This window comes from Pogoniulus pusillus, chromosome 6 (genome assembly GCF_015220805.1).
Source record: "Pogoniulus pusillus isolate bPogPus1 chromosome 6, bPogPus1.pri, whole genome shotgun sequence".
NCBI classification, from domain to species: domain Eukaryota; kingdom Metazoa; phylum Chordata; class Aves; order Piciformes; family Lybiidae; genus Pogoniulus; species Pogoniulus pusillus.
In genome coordinates, this window is record NC_087269.1 from 40,166,890 (window position 1) to 40,184,493 (window position 17,604).

At 44.5% G+C, this 17,604-nt stretch overlaps 2 long non-coding RNA genes across 5 annotated transcripts; one reads left to right on the top strand and one right to left on the bottom strand.

The window, feature by feature from the left end:
- Nucleotides 1-341: 341 nt before the first annotated feature.
- Nucleotides 342-14,472, bottom strand: LOC135176554 (uncharacterized). Of its 4 annotated transcripts, XR_010302721.1 has the most exons (6): nt 14,402-14,472; nt 12,484-12,609; nt 4,504-4,792; nt 3,005-3,096; nt 2,018-2,105; nt 342-1,057 (listed from the first exon to the last, which is right to left on the bottom strand). It is a non-coding gene; the product is annotated as an uncharacterized LOC135176554 (long non-coding RNA). The 4 variants fall into 4 exon arrangements; XR_010302719.1 differs by lacking the exon at nt 2,018-2,105; XR_010302722.1 differs by lacking the exons at nt 2,018-2,105; nt 3,005-3,096.
- A 112-nt stretch (nt 14,473-14,584) lies between these two features.
- On the top strand, nt 14,585-17,022 carry LOC135176322 (uncharacterized). The gene is made up of 2 exons (XR_010302606.1): nt 14,585-14,933; nt 15,606-17,022. It is a non-coding gene; the product is annotated as an uncharacterized LOC135176322 (long non-coding RNA).
- The last annotated feature ends 582 nt before the right edge of the window (nt 17,023-17,604 follow it).

Consider the following 17,604-nt stretch of genomic DNA (forward strand, 5'->3'; position numbering starts at 1 on the left):
GGTAGGAGTTGGTCTCTTCTGCCAGGCAACCAGCAACAGAACAAGGGGACACAGTCTCAACTTGTGCCAGGGGAAGTATAGGCTGGATGTTAGGAGGAAGTTGTTGGCAGAGAGAGTGATTGGCATTGGAATGGGCTGCCCAGGGAGGTGGTGGAGTCACCATCCCTGGAGGTGTTGAAGGAAGGCCTGGATTTGACACTTAGTGCCATGGTCTAGATGACTGGCTAGGGCTGGGTGCTCGGTTGGACTGGATGATCTTGGAGGTCTATTCCAACCTGGTTGATTCTATGACTATAATCAGGTGGAAAACTTGGGATTATTTTTTCCAGGGTTGTCTGCGGCTGCGAGTGACAGAAACAAGAAGACAAACCCTGAATTCTTTTGTGAACTGAATTAAGGGGTTTGTTAATGAGAACTTATTTGGGTGTAGAATCATACCCGCTGGAAACAGGGTGCTCTTTATTCAACCTTTCAATGTCAGTTATCATTTTTAAAGCAGCTTGACCTGGAAGCATACAGTTAAAATTGTGGTGACTGTTAATGACAGTTTTATTGGACACTATGCTTATAGTTCACATTTTGAGGTCTGTATGTAATTGATCTTTCTACCCTACATGAGAAACACTGCAATAAGTTGGTTGCAGCACCACATTATAGATATAGAGAAATAATAATGATGTCACCTTGAGATTCAAAGATCGTGGAATAGTAATAGTCTCCTAGCTCATTCTCCCAACTGTGATGACCTCTCCAGTACTAAATCTTAACAGTCTCAGCATTATTTTTGAATTATTCATGGTAGCCTTTTCCCTCACTACAAAATCAAGGAAAATGAATGCATCATGCTCTGTCAGCTCCACAGGTATTTTGGTAAAAATATAAAATGTTATTTGGTTTCAAGAAGGAAAGAAAAAAAAAATCCATGCAGCAATACATGTCCCTTGCTAGTCTGAACAACAACAAACGTTCATATGCAGGAGACATGGGACGTGCTCATTGTGAGGCTGAATGAGGTGTTCCAGAAGTTCCAAAATCTGCATTTTAAATGCATCATCATCTGTAGAAATAAAATAAGAATTAAACAAGCATCAATATACACAAAGCATCTCTTGGGAATTATTTACTGTCTGGAGTAGTGTCCAGTTCTGAGCTGTTCAGTTCATGAGAGACAAGAAACTACTGGAAAGAATCCAACAGAAGCCATGAAGATGCTGAGGGGTCTGGAGCATCTCAGTGAGGAGGAAAGACTGAGAGACCTGAGGCTGTTGAGCCTGGAAAACAGCAACCTGAGATGAGATCTTCTCAATGCTCTGCAATATCTAAAGGGCAGAGGACAAGAGGATGGGGCCAGTCTCTTGTCAGTGGTGCCCAGTGATAGCATATGGGGCAACAGGCACAAACCAGAAGCCAGGGGGATCCACCTGAACAAGGGGAGAAAATTCTGTGCTGTGGGAGTGCTGAAGGCCTGGAGAAGGCTGCCCAGAGAGATGGTGGAGTCTCCATCTCTGGAGACATTCAAAACTCCCCTTGACACTGCCTTCCTAGACAACCTGCTGTGTGTGACCCTGCTCTAGCAGAAGGGTTGGACCAGATAAATTCAAGAAGTCCCTCCCAGCCCTAACTATGCTGAAATTCTGCAATGTCCCATCAACTCTGACAACACTGCCATGATTTCAGGGATTGAACAGGATGACAAAACACAGAGAAACAGAGATTAGGAACCAAGAGCCACTTTTAACTCTCCATTAACAGCTATAATTAGAATCAACCAGGTTGGAAGAGACCTCCAAGATCAGCCAGTCCAACCTAGCACCCAGCCCTAGCCAGTCAACTAGACCATGGCACCAAGTGCCTCATCCAGGCTTTTCTTGAAGACCTCCAGGGACGGTGCCTTCACCACCTCCCTGGACAGCCCATTCCAATGGGAAATCACTCTCTCTGTGCTGTTTAGGCCAAACAGCAGAAAAAAAAAAAAAAAACCAACCCAAAACAACCACCCAGACATTTCTTGAAGCACCTTGAATGGCAGCAGCGCTGTGATGCGCTTAAGTCAACTCATCTGCTCTTAAAGGCAGCAGGTTGATAACTCTTCTACACTCTCAAACCTGGATAATAAGAGAGAGCTACAGTTTTATTCCAGTGACGGATCTCATAAAAAGCACACATGGGAATAAAATAAAATGCATGTAAATGTAAACTTGAGCAGGTATCCTGATTCATCTGTAGCTGGTGACCTTTAAGTTCATTATGAAAAACAAATGTCAAGCTTTCAAAAGACAGGAGTATCCCTGGCTTTGCTGGGGATTTTGTATGCTATCGCACAGACTGTATTAATCTAGCCTGGCATCAATAACCTTGAAATCAGGATTTTGCACTAAAAAATCTAGTTTTATGTTTATTCAGAAAGGAAAGATAAAAGGTGACTTTATTTTAAGGGACCCTCCAGTGACTACAGGGCAAATGTAATGGAACGTTCCTGCTTTTGCCTAGCTTGCTGTTCAACGCCAGCTCCCATGGCAACAGATTTTATATGAATACAAAGAGTGTGATGAAGACCTCCTTTTATTTTGCACAGAGTTTAATTATAGAAAAGTCTCCTGTCTGCAGAGTATTTTATAGAACCATAGATTGTTTTGGTTGGAAAAGACCATTAAGATCGTTAAGACCAACCATCAACTGAACACCACCATGGTCATTAAACCATAGCCCAAAATGTCACATCTAAATATTTCTTGAACACCTCTAGGGAGAGTGACTCCACCACCTCCCTGTGCATCCTGTTCCAATGCCTGACCACTCCTGCAGGACAGAATTTTATCCTGATCTCCAACCTAAATCTCCCCTGGCACAGTTTCAGGCCATTCCCTCTTGTTCAATCACTTGATACAAGGGAGAAGAGATTGACACCCACTTCACAATAACCTCATTTCATGGACTTGTAGAGAGCAACAAGGTCTCTCCTCAGCCTCCTTTGCTCCATACTAAGCAACTCCAGTTCCCTCACCTGCTCCTCAGGACTTGTTCTGTGTTCAGCATCTCTGAAACTCCAAAGACTCCTGGAAAATCTTGGTCAAGGGAAGCTGTGTGTCCTCGCAGCTGGCCAGAGAAGAAGGCAGTCAAGAAACATGTAGACATGGCACTTTGGGGCATGGTTTAAAGACCATGGTGGTCTTAGTTTGATTGTTGGACTCAGTGATGCTAAAGGCCTCTTCCAAGCAAAACATTTCCATAAGTCTATGATTCTGTGACCTTATTCATCTGTTTTAGCAAGCAGCAGAATTGTTGTTGCATATTTACGTTATAGAAGAATTCCAAACAGATTAACAAGCAAATCATAGAATCACAGACTCATTAAGGCTGGAAAAGGCTTTTAAGATCATCAAGTCCAACCACAAACATCCATAATTGTGAAACAAACAATAGCTGATCAATTTATTACTTCTTTAACACAAAAAGCTTTTGTGTCACTGTTTTGTCCCCAAATAGTTGCTAAGCCCAAAACCAGTCAAACTGAAAGTTTTGCCTAAATTCAAAAGGTAGACTTAAAGCATTTAATTTTTTTTTTCTCCTTTTTTTCCTTGTTCCTTTTTAAAGTTGTAGTTAAGCTAAAAGACTTTCCTGGGGATTTTCTCTCTACCCTCTTTGCTCCAAGGCTACTCTCACTATGGTGAATCAGATGCTGTTTAAAGCAACAACAACAATAACAAAAAAAAACCCCACCACACATCAAAAAAAAATAATAAAGAAAGAACCAAAGCATTTACAAAAATCACTGAGTTTTTATGTAATTGAACATCAGACAGGGCTATTCCTCCTCTTAACATGCACAGCAAAGTGTCCCAGCAGGGGAAAGAAAGAAAAAAAAAAAACCTGAGAGACCACCGTGTAGTCACAGTTAAATCCAGCAACGGCAAGAAATTGAAGACAATTAGGATGTGCACTTTCCTGCCATGCAGCCACGTTCTCACTGCAAACTCAGTCAATTACAATTACAAATAACCTGGGTTTTCGCCTTGCCTGTAATTCATGCCTGTTGAAATCAAAGGCAGCTTTGCTGCTGACTTCAGTGAGAAAAGGATTAGCCCCTTAGTTTGGCTGTTTGTGTTCATTCACCACAAAAAGGATGAAGTTTTTTGATCACTTTATATTTCTGCCTTTCATTCTACACAAAACAGTTTCACGTTGCTCTGGTATGAGCTAGACCAGGAGCTGTAGTTTCCCAGCTCAGCCTCTTCTCAGGAGGCATTTGCTCAGGGCAGGGTTGCACAGCCAGGGGATGCTTCCAGCAGGGAGAAGCTGGTGGGAGACTTCCTGCCAAGGGCTGGACTGCACAAAGGCTGTGTCTCAGACTTGCTCCTGGCCACACCAAGGGCACTGCCACAGCTTCTGCCCCATCTTGGATTGCAGCTGTGGGGAGGAGTGGCCAGGACAGAGGACCTGTGACTGCCTGACAAGGGATTGCAGCCCATGTGTGGCCTCTGTAGGAGAAAGTTGAGAGCTCACCAGCATCAAGACTCTTCTCCACTGACTGCAGTCCCAGGAGCACTCTGTCTCTTCCATCCTCTATTCTGCTCCTGAATCCAGTTCCCACCTGCTGGTGAGCCCAGTGTGGGACTTCCCACTGTCCCCCGCATCAGAGGTGCTAATGGTGCTGCCATTGCCATCAGGGGTTGGGTTCCATACTGGTTTGTGTCTCTGTTCCATGGGGCTGTTGTTCTTTCTTTCCCTGTTGGATGATTTTCTTTTCATCCCATTAGTCTCTCCCTGCTCTTCTTTTTTGATGGCATGGCATCTGTAGGAGAAAGATGAAGAATCACCAGGGCCAAGACCCTTTTTTTCAAAGATAGCAACAGAAATTAAACTCTCAAATGAAATTGGAGAAAAAATACAGAACTATTACTTGGACAGAGATACAGAGAGAGACATTACAAAGCAATTACTGCATCCTGGTAAACCCCCTTGAATTTTTTCCCATCCCAAAAACTAAATCTAATGTTCCCCAGTGCTCCAGTCCTCCGCCCCCATTGCCTCTGCCATCCAAAGAGGCCTAAACAAGCCTCTGGAGGCTTGCTGCTTACAGGTTCTTCCTGATAAAGTGGCTCCCACCACACACACACAGGGCAGGAGGAAGAGGAAAGGAGAACAAACTGACCTTGTTGTGAGTTTATAAAGAGATAGCAGAATTATGGGATTGAATAATAATCTTCTAGTCCCCAGAAGATTTTTAACCCTATAGTCTCAACCTGGGACAACCTTGTCCACTGTCTGGTGTCCCAGGTGCACTCTGCCCCTTCTGACTTCCTCATCCCTGTGTTCCTGAATTTGGCTCCTGAATCCATTTCCCATCTGCTGCTCAGTCCAGTCTGGGACTTGCCTATGTCTGCCCTCAGTATCAGTGGTGCCAATGGCTACATCATTGCTATCAGGGATTGGGTTCCATACTGGTTTGTGTCTTTGTGTCTCTGTTCCATGGGACTGTTCTTTCTTTCCTTGATGGATGGTTTTCTTTCTCACCCCATCAGTCTCCCTTTGCTCTTCCCCTTGGGAAGGCAGAGGGGTCCATGGCACTCCCCTAGTGGCCAGCCATACCATATATCTCAGAGTTATGCCCAAAAAAATGTTCTGTATTTCCAACACTTCTGCATTCAGATGGTGCTCAGATGAAGATGGGCAGACTCTATGCCAAGGCATGACTCCCCATCATCACCACTGCAACTCTTTGATGCACAGACAGGCAATATCTGTTGAAAATGTGCAGGGTTATCTAGTAACAATGGTGGAGTCATTCCACCAGCACACTGGTTTTCCTCTTCTGATGGCTCATGGACATGAAAGAAAAACTTATCTGCCTGTGAGAGTGAACACCAAGCTTGGACACAAAGAAAGGAAGTATCAAGAGGTGGCATCTTGGGGCAAGATACTTTGGCTCCCTTTGGACAAGAGCTGTCACCACAGCAAAAGTCAGAACCATCTACGAAGCACTGGCAGGGAGACGGTCTGGATGACCTAACAGCACTTTTAATCTCTGGCTTCTGTTCCTACAATATCCAGAGCTGCTGGTCTCAGCAATCAGAGGGTATTTCAAAGCAGAATGTGCAGCCTTTTTCTGAAGAGTGATAAATGACATTTGACTTGGACAAATGTAACAATATATCTAGGGGAAAATAACCTTAAACAAAGGTACTCAGTGGTGAAAGGAAATCTTGACAGAAGGAAAAGGAAAAGTGATAACAGCAGATTACATGTGAGTGACCAAAAGCTTTCAGAGTAGTTTGGGAACTTCCGATGACGCACATGTCAACATGTTCAGCTTTGGGCCCTTCATTCCAGCAAAGACATTGAGGTGCTGGAGCTTCTCCAGAGAAGAGCAGCGAAGCTGGTGAATGGTCTAGAGAACAGATCTGTTGAGAAGCAGTGGAGGGAACTGGGGTTGTTTAATCTGGAGGATGCTGAGAACTCATTGCTCCTTACAACTCCTTAAAAAGAGGTTGTAGTCAGGTGGGACTTGGTGTCTTCTTCCTAGTATCAAGTGGTAGAATGAGAGGAAATGGCCTGGAATTGTGCCAGGGGAGCTTTAGGTTAGATATTAGGAAATAATGCTTTCCTGCAAGAGTGGTCAGGCATTGAAACAGGCTGCTCAGGAAGGTGGTGGAGTCACTGTCCCTGGAGGTGTTCAAGAAACATGTCAGCACTGCACTTCAGGATGGGCTTTGATGGCCATGGTGGTGCTAGGTTGATGGCTAGACTTGATGGTCTTAGAGGTCTTTTCCAACTGAAACAATTCAATGATTCTATAAGATGCCACCACAGAGCAGAAGACAGGGCAGGAGGATTCACTCATCACTAGCCAACTGCGTACAAGGTTCAGTGCATTTGCTCACACTCATTGCTATGCAGCTAATTCCTAGCATCCAATTCTCCCATCTAGGAGGAAACATGTGGATCAAAAGTCAGAAAAAAATCAGCTCTTCATTCTTGGCCATTAATCTAAAAAGAAGCATCACAGTGAATTTAATCAGCTCTTATAAAATTCCTCTCCCTTTAATTCCTTAAGTATGCAGCTATTTTAGGCTCTTCATATAAAACCCTCCAAATATTTGTGGGTAATTTCTGTACTTCTACTTAGTCTTTGTAAGCCCAGAGGAATATACAGTAGACCTAGATCCCATTTTTAGGCTTCAGTTTCTATTTTGACACTGCACTTCCACAGAGTTGTTAAAAAAAATAAAAAGGCATATAAGCATCTTTGTGGATAGTAATTCTGGTGCTTAAATCTCATTTTAATCTTCCTTAACAAGTTTATCTCTCTCAAGATGGGATTGTTTTTCACTGTCCTTTTTTTCCCCAGGGGTTTACATATATCTTCATGCCTAAAAATATGTAAAATCTCTTTATTCAGATCCAAAAGGGTCACAATAAATTGTGTTTAGGAAGACCTATCAAGGCCTCTTCTTTGAAAAAAAAAAAAACAATAATTGAAAGGTAGGAAGAGGATTAATTCTTTGATATGAATTATGTCCACTCATTGCATGCCAACCTTTAAGGTCAAGTCCAACCTATCACCCAACATTATCTAATCAACTAAATCATGGCACTAAGCACCACATACAGTCAGCTTATAAACACTTCCAGGGACAGTGACTCCATCACAGTATCATCAGGGTTGGAAGAGACCTCACAGATAATCAAGTCCAACCCTTTACCACAGAGCTCAAGGCTAGACCATGGCACCAAGTGCCACGTCCAACCTTGCCTTGAACAGCCCCAGGGACGGCGACTCCACCACCTCCCTGGGCAGCTCATTCCAGTGGCAAATCACTCTTCTTATTCAATTGGATACTAGGAAAAAATTCTTTCCTGCAAGAGTGGTCAGGCATTGGAACACACTGCCCAGGGAGGTGGTGGAGTCACCAACCCTGGAGATGTTCAAGAAACATGTAGACATGGCATGTAAGGACACGCTTTTAGTGGCCATAGTGGTGCTAGGTTGATAGTTAGACTTGATGACCTTAGAGATCTTTCCAAACAAAACAGTTATATGAAAGTGATTTTAGTATTCTGCATTTTCATAGATCAATTAAGGTTAGAAAAGACCTTCAATATCAACAAATCCAAATATTAATCCAACACTGCCAAGTCCACCAATAAATCACATCCCTCAGCACCACATCTTTAAATCCCTTCAAATCCCTTCTGGATGGGGACTACATTACTGCCCTGGGAAGCCTCTTCCAGGCCATGACAACCCTTGCAGGTAAGAAATTATTCCTCATGTCCAACCTGAACCTCCTCTGGCACAATGTCAGGCCATTTCCTCTGATTCTATCACTTGCTATGCACAAGAAGAAGAAATCAACCCCAACCTGGCTCCAATCTCCTTTCAGGGAGTTGTAAACAGTCAGGTCTCTCCTCAGCCTCTTTTTCTCCAGGCTGAACAACCCCAGTTCCCTCAGCTGCTCCTCATGAGACCTGTTCTCTAGACGCTTCACCAGCTTTGCTGCCATTCTCTGGACACTCCAGCACCTCAACATCCTTCTAGGAGTAAGGGGCTCAAAACTGAACCCCAGGATTTGAGATGCACCATTTTGTGTCCTTTTGCACATTCTGACTACCTTTTGCTTCCACAGTGTGTTTCTCCACACTGCTTCTAAAATTCCCTTGCTGTTCACCTCTTCCACATGAGACATCTGCTTTCAGACTATGCCACTCAGAAAACTGGGTATTTTCAAGTGAAATATTATTCTGTTTCTCTCTGCCCACACATCTGAAGTGTGCATAGCCTGGGATTTTTCTTAATGTAAAAAATATATATATATAATATTACATGAGGCACAGTGATGATTTTATTCCAGCACAAATGTCATTCCCACCTAGTAATTTCATTTGGACTAGTAAAAGTGATTTTTTTTTCCAGGTGTTTGCACCTAATAGTAATGTTACAACATAGGAGGATAATGATGGAGCCAATTAAGTGGCAGAGCAGGATTTACTGGTTTCCACTGGAAATACCTGGTGTGTCCCACTCTTGCCATACAGCTTGCCAATATCAGACAAAATCTTTTTTTTTTTAATTCCATTTAACTTGAAAACATCCAGAAATATGCACATGGAAATGAAGAAACTTGCTTGTTTCCCCCTTAACTATTTACCTATGAGCTCTGCCAGATAAATGCCACTCAGCACTGGAGGTCAGCTTGGGTTTGAACAGTGCTCCACATTCCTGAACTCTTTCCCAAGTCTCGGGAAGGCAAAGAGAGGAAAACAAATAGCAGATGTGGGAATTGGGAAAAGGAAATGGTCATTTTTCCAGAGTGGGTCATGGAGAATAGATTAGTAAATCCAGGATAGTTTAAACATGCTGGCACCAGCAAGAGAAGCTGGCCTTTGCCCAGGACAAACAGTGCCAAATCCGTGAGAGTCGGGAGCTTTGTGCACGCGGCCGGCTGCTTGCTGCCAATTCTATGTGGTTATCCACATGCCATGGAAATGCCCTTGGCTCGCCTCAGCGTGACTTCAGCTGCTGCTGATGGCACCTCGGGGCTGCTGCAGCAGCCAGGCGGGATGAATGGCTCCCACCATGGCTGGGAGGATTGGGACAAAGCCAACCCCATGCCCCTGGGGCAGGTACAACTCTAGCATCCCACAGAGCAAACTGGTCCTGTTTTGAGCACACACCAAAGGCTTGATGTCAGCATTGCAGCCTGAATCTTCATCTGGGTAATTACAAGCACCACTGGTTACACACTGATGGCAGGAAACCTGGCTGGAGACAGCAGGGGCATGCTGGAGATCATGAGGTGAATTCTGGATACAGACCTGATTTCATTTTTATGTTTTATTGATATAGTGGCATGTGAGGCCACTTTAGGTCATGGTATCATAGACTCATTTTGGCTAGATCTTTAAGATCAAGTCCAACCATTAACACAACACTAAATGGTGTCCCTCAGCACCACATCTACATGGCTTTGAAACCCCTTCAGGGATGGGGACTCCAGTCCTGGAAGTCCAGGGCTTGAAAACCTTTTCTGGCAAGAAATTGTTCATGATGAATCTAAGCCTCCCCTGGCACAACTTGAGGCCACTTCCCCTCATCCTATTGTTTGTAACTTGGGGGACCAATCTCCATCTGGTGTCAGTGTCACTGCAGGGAGTTGTAGGGAGCTGGTAGATCTTCCCTCAGCCTCCTTTTCTCCAGGGCGAACAACCCCAGCTTCCTCAGCCACTCTTCACCAGACCTGTTTTCCAGACCCTTCACCAGCATTGCTGCCCTTCTCTGGATCAACTCCAGCACCTCAATGTCCTTCTTGGAGTGAAGGAACCAACACTGAACCCAGGTTTCAAGGTGTAGCCTCACCTATGTTGAGTATAGAGGGACAATCCCTGCCTTAGTCCTGCTGGCCACACGAATTCTAATACACATCATGATAAATACAGAAGATAATAATTTAGTTCAGCAATTCTGAACTGATAGGAATAGTATTTACTTCCCAACGCCTTCTTAGACTCATGCAACACTGGAGATACATTCTCACTAAGGACAGACATGGTCAGACTAATGTTCTCAGAGTGAAAATACAGCCCTGGACCCATGAAAAGTGGCCAAGCTCCAGTGGACACAGAGACCACCCAGCCACTGCACAACGAATGAGATGTCATCCCTAGTATCCCACAGCTCAGGATGTTATTCTTGTGCAGTCCTCAATCAATTATGTCTGCACAAAAATGACTAGACTCACTGTTTTTTTGGGGTCTCGGGGAAATCTTTGTTCAAATTGAAGATGGTTTTCTAACAGGCTTTGCTCTTTACCCAATTTTCCAGCTGAGTTGACTGAGGCACAGGCAGGTCAAAAGGCTTACCCAAGGGCAGGGAGGGAATCAATGAGTTGGGTCAGATTAGATCTCAGCCTGTTCTTACACTTTTCATCCTTTACCACTGCTGCCAGATCACTGCTAAAAACAGGTTAACAAAAATGTCATGGATGTGCCTTAAAAATATTTTTTGTTAAAAGTTGTTATCCCAATAAGAATGAAGTTCTTTAGGTAACACACTATAGAAGATTAGGATTCCAGAGGTGAGGTCTCTATGTAAGGAATTCAGTCTCCAGCACAAGGTAAAACCACCAGCAGGAAGGAAAAAATAAAAACCCACTTTGACTATTCTCTAAAAAATAATAAAAATGCAGAAAAGTGAAATTCAGAGATCAAATGCTGAAGTGCTCACTCAGGTCAAGTTCTGCCTAGCTTTAATTGTATTTTGCCTTGGGAAAAGGTTTCAGATCTGGCCATAAATTAGTATGCGGATCCCATGGCATGGACGGTGTTTTATTTACTTAGTCCCTGGAATATGCTGCAGAATTCAAGCAGCAGTTAAACTAAAAAGAAGCACTCAGCCGAATCTGAAAGAGCTGTGGTATTTTTGAGACTAATGTTGGGTGACGTCTTGCAACCAAGCACTCTGTAATTTGATAGGAATTGAGCAAAAAAACCCATTTCCCCTCAAACAGTGGGTGGGTATGTTTCCTGAGCTTGGGCACTAAGAAGCACCCAAAGCGCTGGATTTGCAGCAAAACATCTTTCCAAGAAGGACACAGGATCTGTGGGACAGCCTTTGCTGTTCCCATTCTCTGTGGCTTCAAGACCTGCCTGAGGAAAAGCCACGATCAGCCAAGCCTGTGACCCTGGAGCCAGCCTTGACAAGGCAGAGGGGTAGCCTGGAGTCCTCCTCCAAGTCAGCCTGGACCATTTGGAGAACATGTCATATGAGAAGCAGCTGATGGAACTGGCATTCTTTAGTCTGGAGAAGAGGTGGCTGAGGGGAGATCTCATTGCCGTCTACAATTCCTCGAAAGGAGGTTGGAGTGAAGTGGGGGTTGGTCTCTTCTTCCCAGTATCAGGTGATAGAATGAGAGGAAATGGCCTGAAATTGTGCCAGGGCAGGTTTAGGTTGGAGATGAGGAACAATTTCTTTCCTGTAAGAGTGGTCAGGCATTGGAACAGGATGCCCAGAGAGGCAGTGGAGTCACCATCCCTAGTGGCATTCAAGAAACCTGTGGACATAGCACTTTGGGACATGGTTTAAGGGCCTTGGTGGTGTTCTGCTGACAGTTGGACTTGATAATCTTAGAGGTCTTTTTCAACCAAAATAATTCCATGACTCCATGATTCCTGCTCCTGCAGCATCACTGTATATTGTCATTTTCAAAACAAATATTTTCAGACCATTCTGGGGGCACATTGTGTAGCCCCCAGGTATTCCTCTGTGATCAGAGATCTCCCCTTGCCAGCTCCCCTGCCACATGAAGATGTGGTATAGAGGAAGAGGAACATCATGTTTTTCACAGCTATTACTACAAAAATAAACCAAAGGAGTCATTAATCAAGCTGTGTTCCTTTTTACTTCATTCACTTTTATGCTACTATAACACAGACTTCTTGTCCTGAGCTTTTTTGCTTTAGAGACAATGGGGGAAAAAAAATTACCTTTGAAAGTCCACTCAGGAATTTTATTTCCCTGATTTTAGGACTGTGACAGGCTTGGTGGCAGACGCCCTCAAATATCTTGGCAAAGCTGAGGGGATGAGGAAGCTGCATCTCATAAGTTCTCATCTGCAGATCAAAGCCATTCATTGGCAAGATGAAAAGGCTGTATTTAAAAACTGACAGGATACCCATTAAAAATAAAATAAAATAAAAGGACAAGCCTAAAACTTCTGGGAAGAATGCATTTGGAGTTTCAAGCAAAATAAAACAAGATTAAAAAGCAGCATTAAAAATATCCTTGGAATCAAAAGAAACATTTCTATTTGTCCAGTGTTGACAGAACACCACTAATCAAAATGAGCTCTATGCCTTCTTCCCATTCAGGATCAAGCTACTCAACCCTAGAATCACAGTACTGTAAAACATTTGTGGTTGGAAGGGACCTCCAGAGATCATCACATCCAATTGCCCTGCCAAAGTAGAATCACATAGGGCAGGTCACACAGGAACCCATCCAGGCAGGTTTTAAAAGCCTCCACAACCATTCTGGGCAGCCTGTTCCAGTTACCCTCACAGTAAAGAAGTTTCTGTTCATATTGAGGTGGAACTTCCTGTGTTCCAGCTTACATCTGTTGTTCCTTGCCCTATTACTGGGCACCACCTAAAAAAGACTGGCACCCTCATCTCAACACCCAGCCTCTGGGTTAGACTTTACTGATTTTCCTCTTTCATGTCTAGAAATGCCAGCCCAAACTAAAACCACACATGGGATGACAGTGGTTTGCAAGAATCCTGAAAGCAGAATGTCCTGGTTTGGCTGGGACAGAATTTCAGGCCAGCTGTGGGCTGCAGGACATTAGCTTGGAGTAAGCTAGGATTGCTGACCTGAGTTGGCTTCAGGCTCGTCCCAGACCCTGAACATCACTCTCAGTATAAAACATGAAGTATGCTGAGGAGAGAATAATCTCCTGCTTAGGTTCCTGCTCTTGCTTGGTCTCCTCATTTGGGCTCCCCTTCCTTCTCCTCTTCAAATTGGAAGAAGCAGAATTTAGATTAGATATGAGGAAATACTTCCCCATGAGGGTAGGGAGACACTGGAACAGGTTGCCCACAGAAATTAAGGAAGCTCCAACCATGAAAGTGCTGAAAGCCAGGCTGGAGGGGGCCTTGAACAACTTGGTCTAGTGGGAGGTAACCCTGCCCATGGCAGGGGGCTGAACTATCTGATCTTTAGATTTCCTCCCAACCCAACACATTCTATGATGATTCCTTCTCCTGCTTCCTGAGGACTACTTTCCTGTTTAATGCGACTGTCAGACCTTTGCTGGGCTGAGTATAGTTTTAAATGTTGATATTAGTATCAGCTTTACTGCTCCACTGAATCCATTTTCATGTCAACCTTTGGGTCCTCTCTCCTTTTCCTAATCCTCTTCTGGGGGACGGGTCATCAGGTGACAGACTATCTGCTGTAGTTTAACCCCAGACACAGGCTAAACATAGACAGAAAACCAAAGTAAAGAACTTTAAAGACATATTTTGCAAATACAGGAGCCAGAGCAGTTGTTCACTGTCTGCTTCTGATTTTTGGTACCTCACAACACCATCAGGATATAAATCTTACCTATCCTTTGACTTGCACATCTGCTTCCTTATTCATGGAATCACAGACTTTCAGGGGCTGAAAGGGACCTGAAAACATCCCTTCCTGGGATCCCAGCCCTCCTGCCAGACCAGGACTCTTTTCTTTTTATCAACCCAATTCTCATTTTTACCATTTTTTAAAATCTCACTTCTCCCTCATTTTTCTCCCTTCCTTTCCCCCTATCTTCCTCTTTTCATCTCCCTCCTTTTCCTCTCATCTCATCTCCCTCCTTTCAGCACCACCTCCCCTTTTCCACTAGATTTGCCCCTTTCCTACCTCATGCTGCATTTTCTCTTTCTTTCTCTCAGAGTATCTGGCTTCTGTTGGAGTCTGCTCCCATCTCAGGTGTAACCACTTTGCATTCCCTGCCCACTCCCCTTTTTAATCTGTGTCCTGTTGGAGTCTCCTCCCACCCCAGGTGTGACCACTTTGCACTCCCTGCCCACGCCCCTTTATAAGTGGCCCCAGGAAAGGCAAGCCCCAAGCTTGCCCATTGTGGGCAGAAGGATCCTCCTCGGATCATCACCGGTGAGTCCCTGTGGTGCCTCACTGGGTGAATGGTGGAGGGGATTCAAAGGCCGGGGGGCCTGGTTGGCCCCCCGGCTCGGTAGGGCTAGGCTTCATGATTGCTCTAACATCATTGCATAGGCACTGGCTGGGTCTCCTCACTTAGGCTAAGCTCCTCTGTGTTTAGCTGCTTCTTTTTGCTTACTCATGATTAGCTGAAGTACTTGGTGGAACTGGAAGCTCACAGCTGAGAAGTATTGTGGTGTTACCTGAAGTACTTGGCTGAACTGGAAGCTCATGGGTGAGTAGTACTGTGGTGTCATCTAGAGTACTTGGCTGAACTGGAAGCTCATGGGTGAGTAGTATTGTGGTGTTACCTGAAGTACTTGGCTAACTGGAAGCTCATGGGTGAGTAGTATTGTGTTGTCACAGAATTGCTTTGGACATACTCTCCAAGATCATCAAGCCTAACCTTCAGTCCAACATAACCATGGATATTAAACCATGTCCCAAAGTGCCATGGCCATACATTGCTTGAACATCTCTAGGGATGGTGACTCCACCACCTCCATGGGCTGCCTGTTCTAATGCCCGATTGCTCTTGTAGCAAAGAAATTGTTCCTCATGTCTAACCTAAACCTCCCTTGGCACAATTTCAGGGCACTTTTTCTCAATCTAGCACCTGATACTAGTAAAGAATAAATACTGGGCTTCAATTATTCATCTTCTGGTTTCACAGAGGCTTCCTTCCTTTCCTGAGGCTTGCTCTGGAGTTGCCTTTGCCTGTGTCTCATTTTTGTCAGGACTGGGAGCACACAGAGGGCTCAGCAAATGCCTGACCTTTTCAGGGTCTGCATTTTGCCTTTACCACCCAGGGACTTGCTTAAGCTTAAAATCTGCTGCAGGTTAACTTGAATTATTTCATGTTAAGGTGCTTAATGTCACTAACAATATTTTTTTGCTCCTGTTGCAGGTCAATTGGCATTTTAATGTGTAGTATTAAACCAACTTAAAGCTGAACATGGAATAGATTTGCGTACATCGATGAACACATGGGAGCAGATCTCCCTCCCAGCTGCATTTCCTGGACTCAGAATCACCTGAAGACTGTTTTCATAAAATCAGAGTGGTTTGGGTTAAAAGAGACCTTAAAGATCATCTAGCTCCAACTCCCCTGTCATGCACAAGGGCACCTCCTGCTAAAGTAATGTGCTCTATGCCCCACCCAGCCTGGCTTTCAACACTTGCAGGCTTGGAGCCTCCACAATCTCTCTGGGCAACCTCTTCTAGTACCTCACCACCTTCCGTGGGAAGAATTCTATCCTTGGCTAATCTAAATCCAGACTCCTCAGTTTTGAAGACATCACTCCTCATCCTGACACTCCTAACTTTGCAAAATGTCCTCCTTCAGCTGTCCTGTAAGTCCCATTTTTCTGAGGGATGTCACCTCACAGAAAGTGTAAGGAACACAGCCAGGTCCAGCACTCCTGGCCAGGTGACTTCCCATCCCTGCTCTACAGCAGAATATTCCTCTTCACTGACCCTGGACATTGGCACCTTCTTACAACAGCCATGGATACAACTGAAAGTGACTGTTACTTACAGTTATATTTACAAAATGATTGTGTATTATTTTATCTGGAGGATGTCCAGAGGAGGCCACAGCAATAATGCAATGGCTGGAACCTCTCTGCTGGGAGGACAGGATGAGACAGTTGGAATTACTCAGCCTGGAGAAGGCTCCTGGGAGACCTTCTAGTGGCCTTTCAGTGCTTAAAGGGGGTGATCAGAAAGCTAGGAACAGACTTTTGAGCAGGGCTTGAGGTCAGAGGACAAGGAGTGATGGTTTAAACTAAAAGAGGCAGATTCAGACTTGAGAGAAGAGAGGAATGTTTAACACAGAGGGTGGTGAAACCCTGACCTAGGTTGCCCAGAGATGTGTTAGATGTCCATTCCCTCAAACCATTCCAAGTCAGGTTATCTGGGGCTCTAAGCAACCTGCTCTAGTTTCAGATGTGCTGCTGACTGCAGGGAGGTTGGGCTAGATGAGCTTTAAATGATACCAGCCATTGAAGAAGAGGCTTGACCCTGGTGATCCCTCAGCTTTCTCCTGCAGATGCTATCCATGGGCTGCAATCCGTTGTTGAACAGTTGAGGGTCCCCTGTTCTGGCTGCTCCTCGCTGCAGCCCAAGGTGTGGCACAAGCTGTGGCAGAGGCCTTGGTGTGCCCAGGGGCAAGTCTCAGAATTTTTGTGCAGCCCAGCTCTTGGAAGGAACTCTTCCCATCAAATTTCCCCTTGCTAGATGCAGCCTTTGGCTGTGCAACTCTGCCCTGCACTTCAGAAGGCGCAAAGCCTGAGCTGGGAAGTCTCAGCATTGACCAGAGCTACTTCTCCTCCAGCTCACATCAGGACAAGACTACACATGGCTGGAGTTGTCCGTCCCCCCCCCCCCCCCCCGTCTGTAAAATCACATAGAATTCATGCATTTTCCATAGGGATGCTCCCTGAAGTGTCACACAGTATTTTAGCATCAGAACTTCCTGTGATTCAGTAAAAGAATCCAGCTTCTCTGCAATGGATCTTGTGCTCTGCAACTTCCTACAGACTCATATATCATTGCTGACTTCCCAAAGAGTGCTGTTGGCTTGAGGGACAGAGGTGTACCTCCAGTAATGGTATATAGTACATTCTGCAGCAACCTTTCTTCTCATATTTCAGAGTTGAAAAAGGCCTGTCAAAAAGGGGCTATTATGAAAGGGAATTTGAAGACATTCATAAACATCTAGACAGAAAATTGCATTTTCAATATGAGAACCTCAATAGTTAAGGCTACATTTGGGAGATCACTATGGCCCTCTTATTTTCTGCTTACGCTGTCAAAGTTGGAATTCATGTTGGGTTTTTTGAGCCATTCAAACAAAGGATACTTTCATAAACATCCATTTCATAAACTACAGCATATCTAATTCT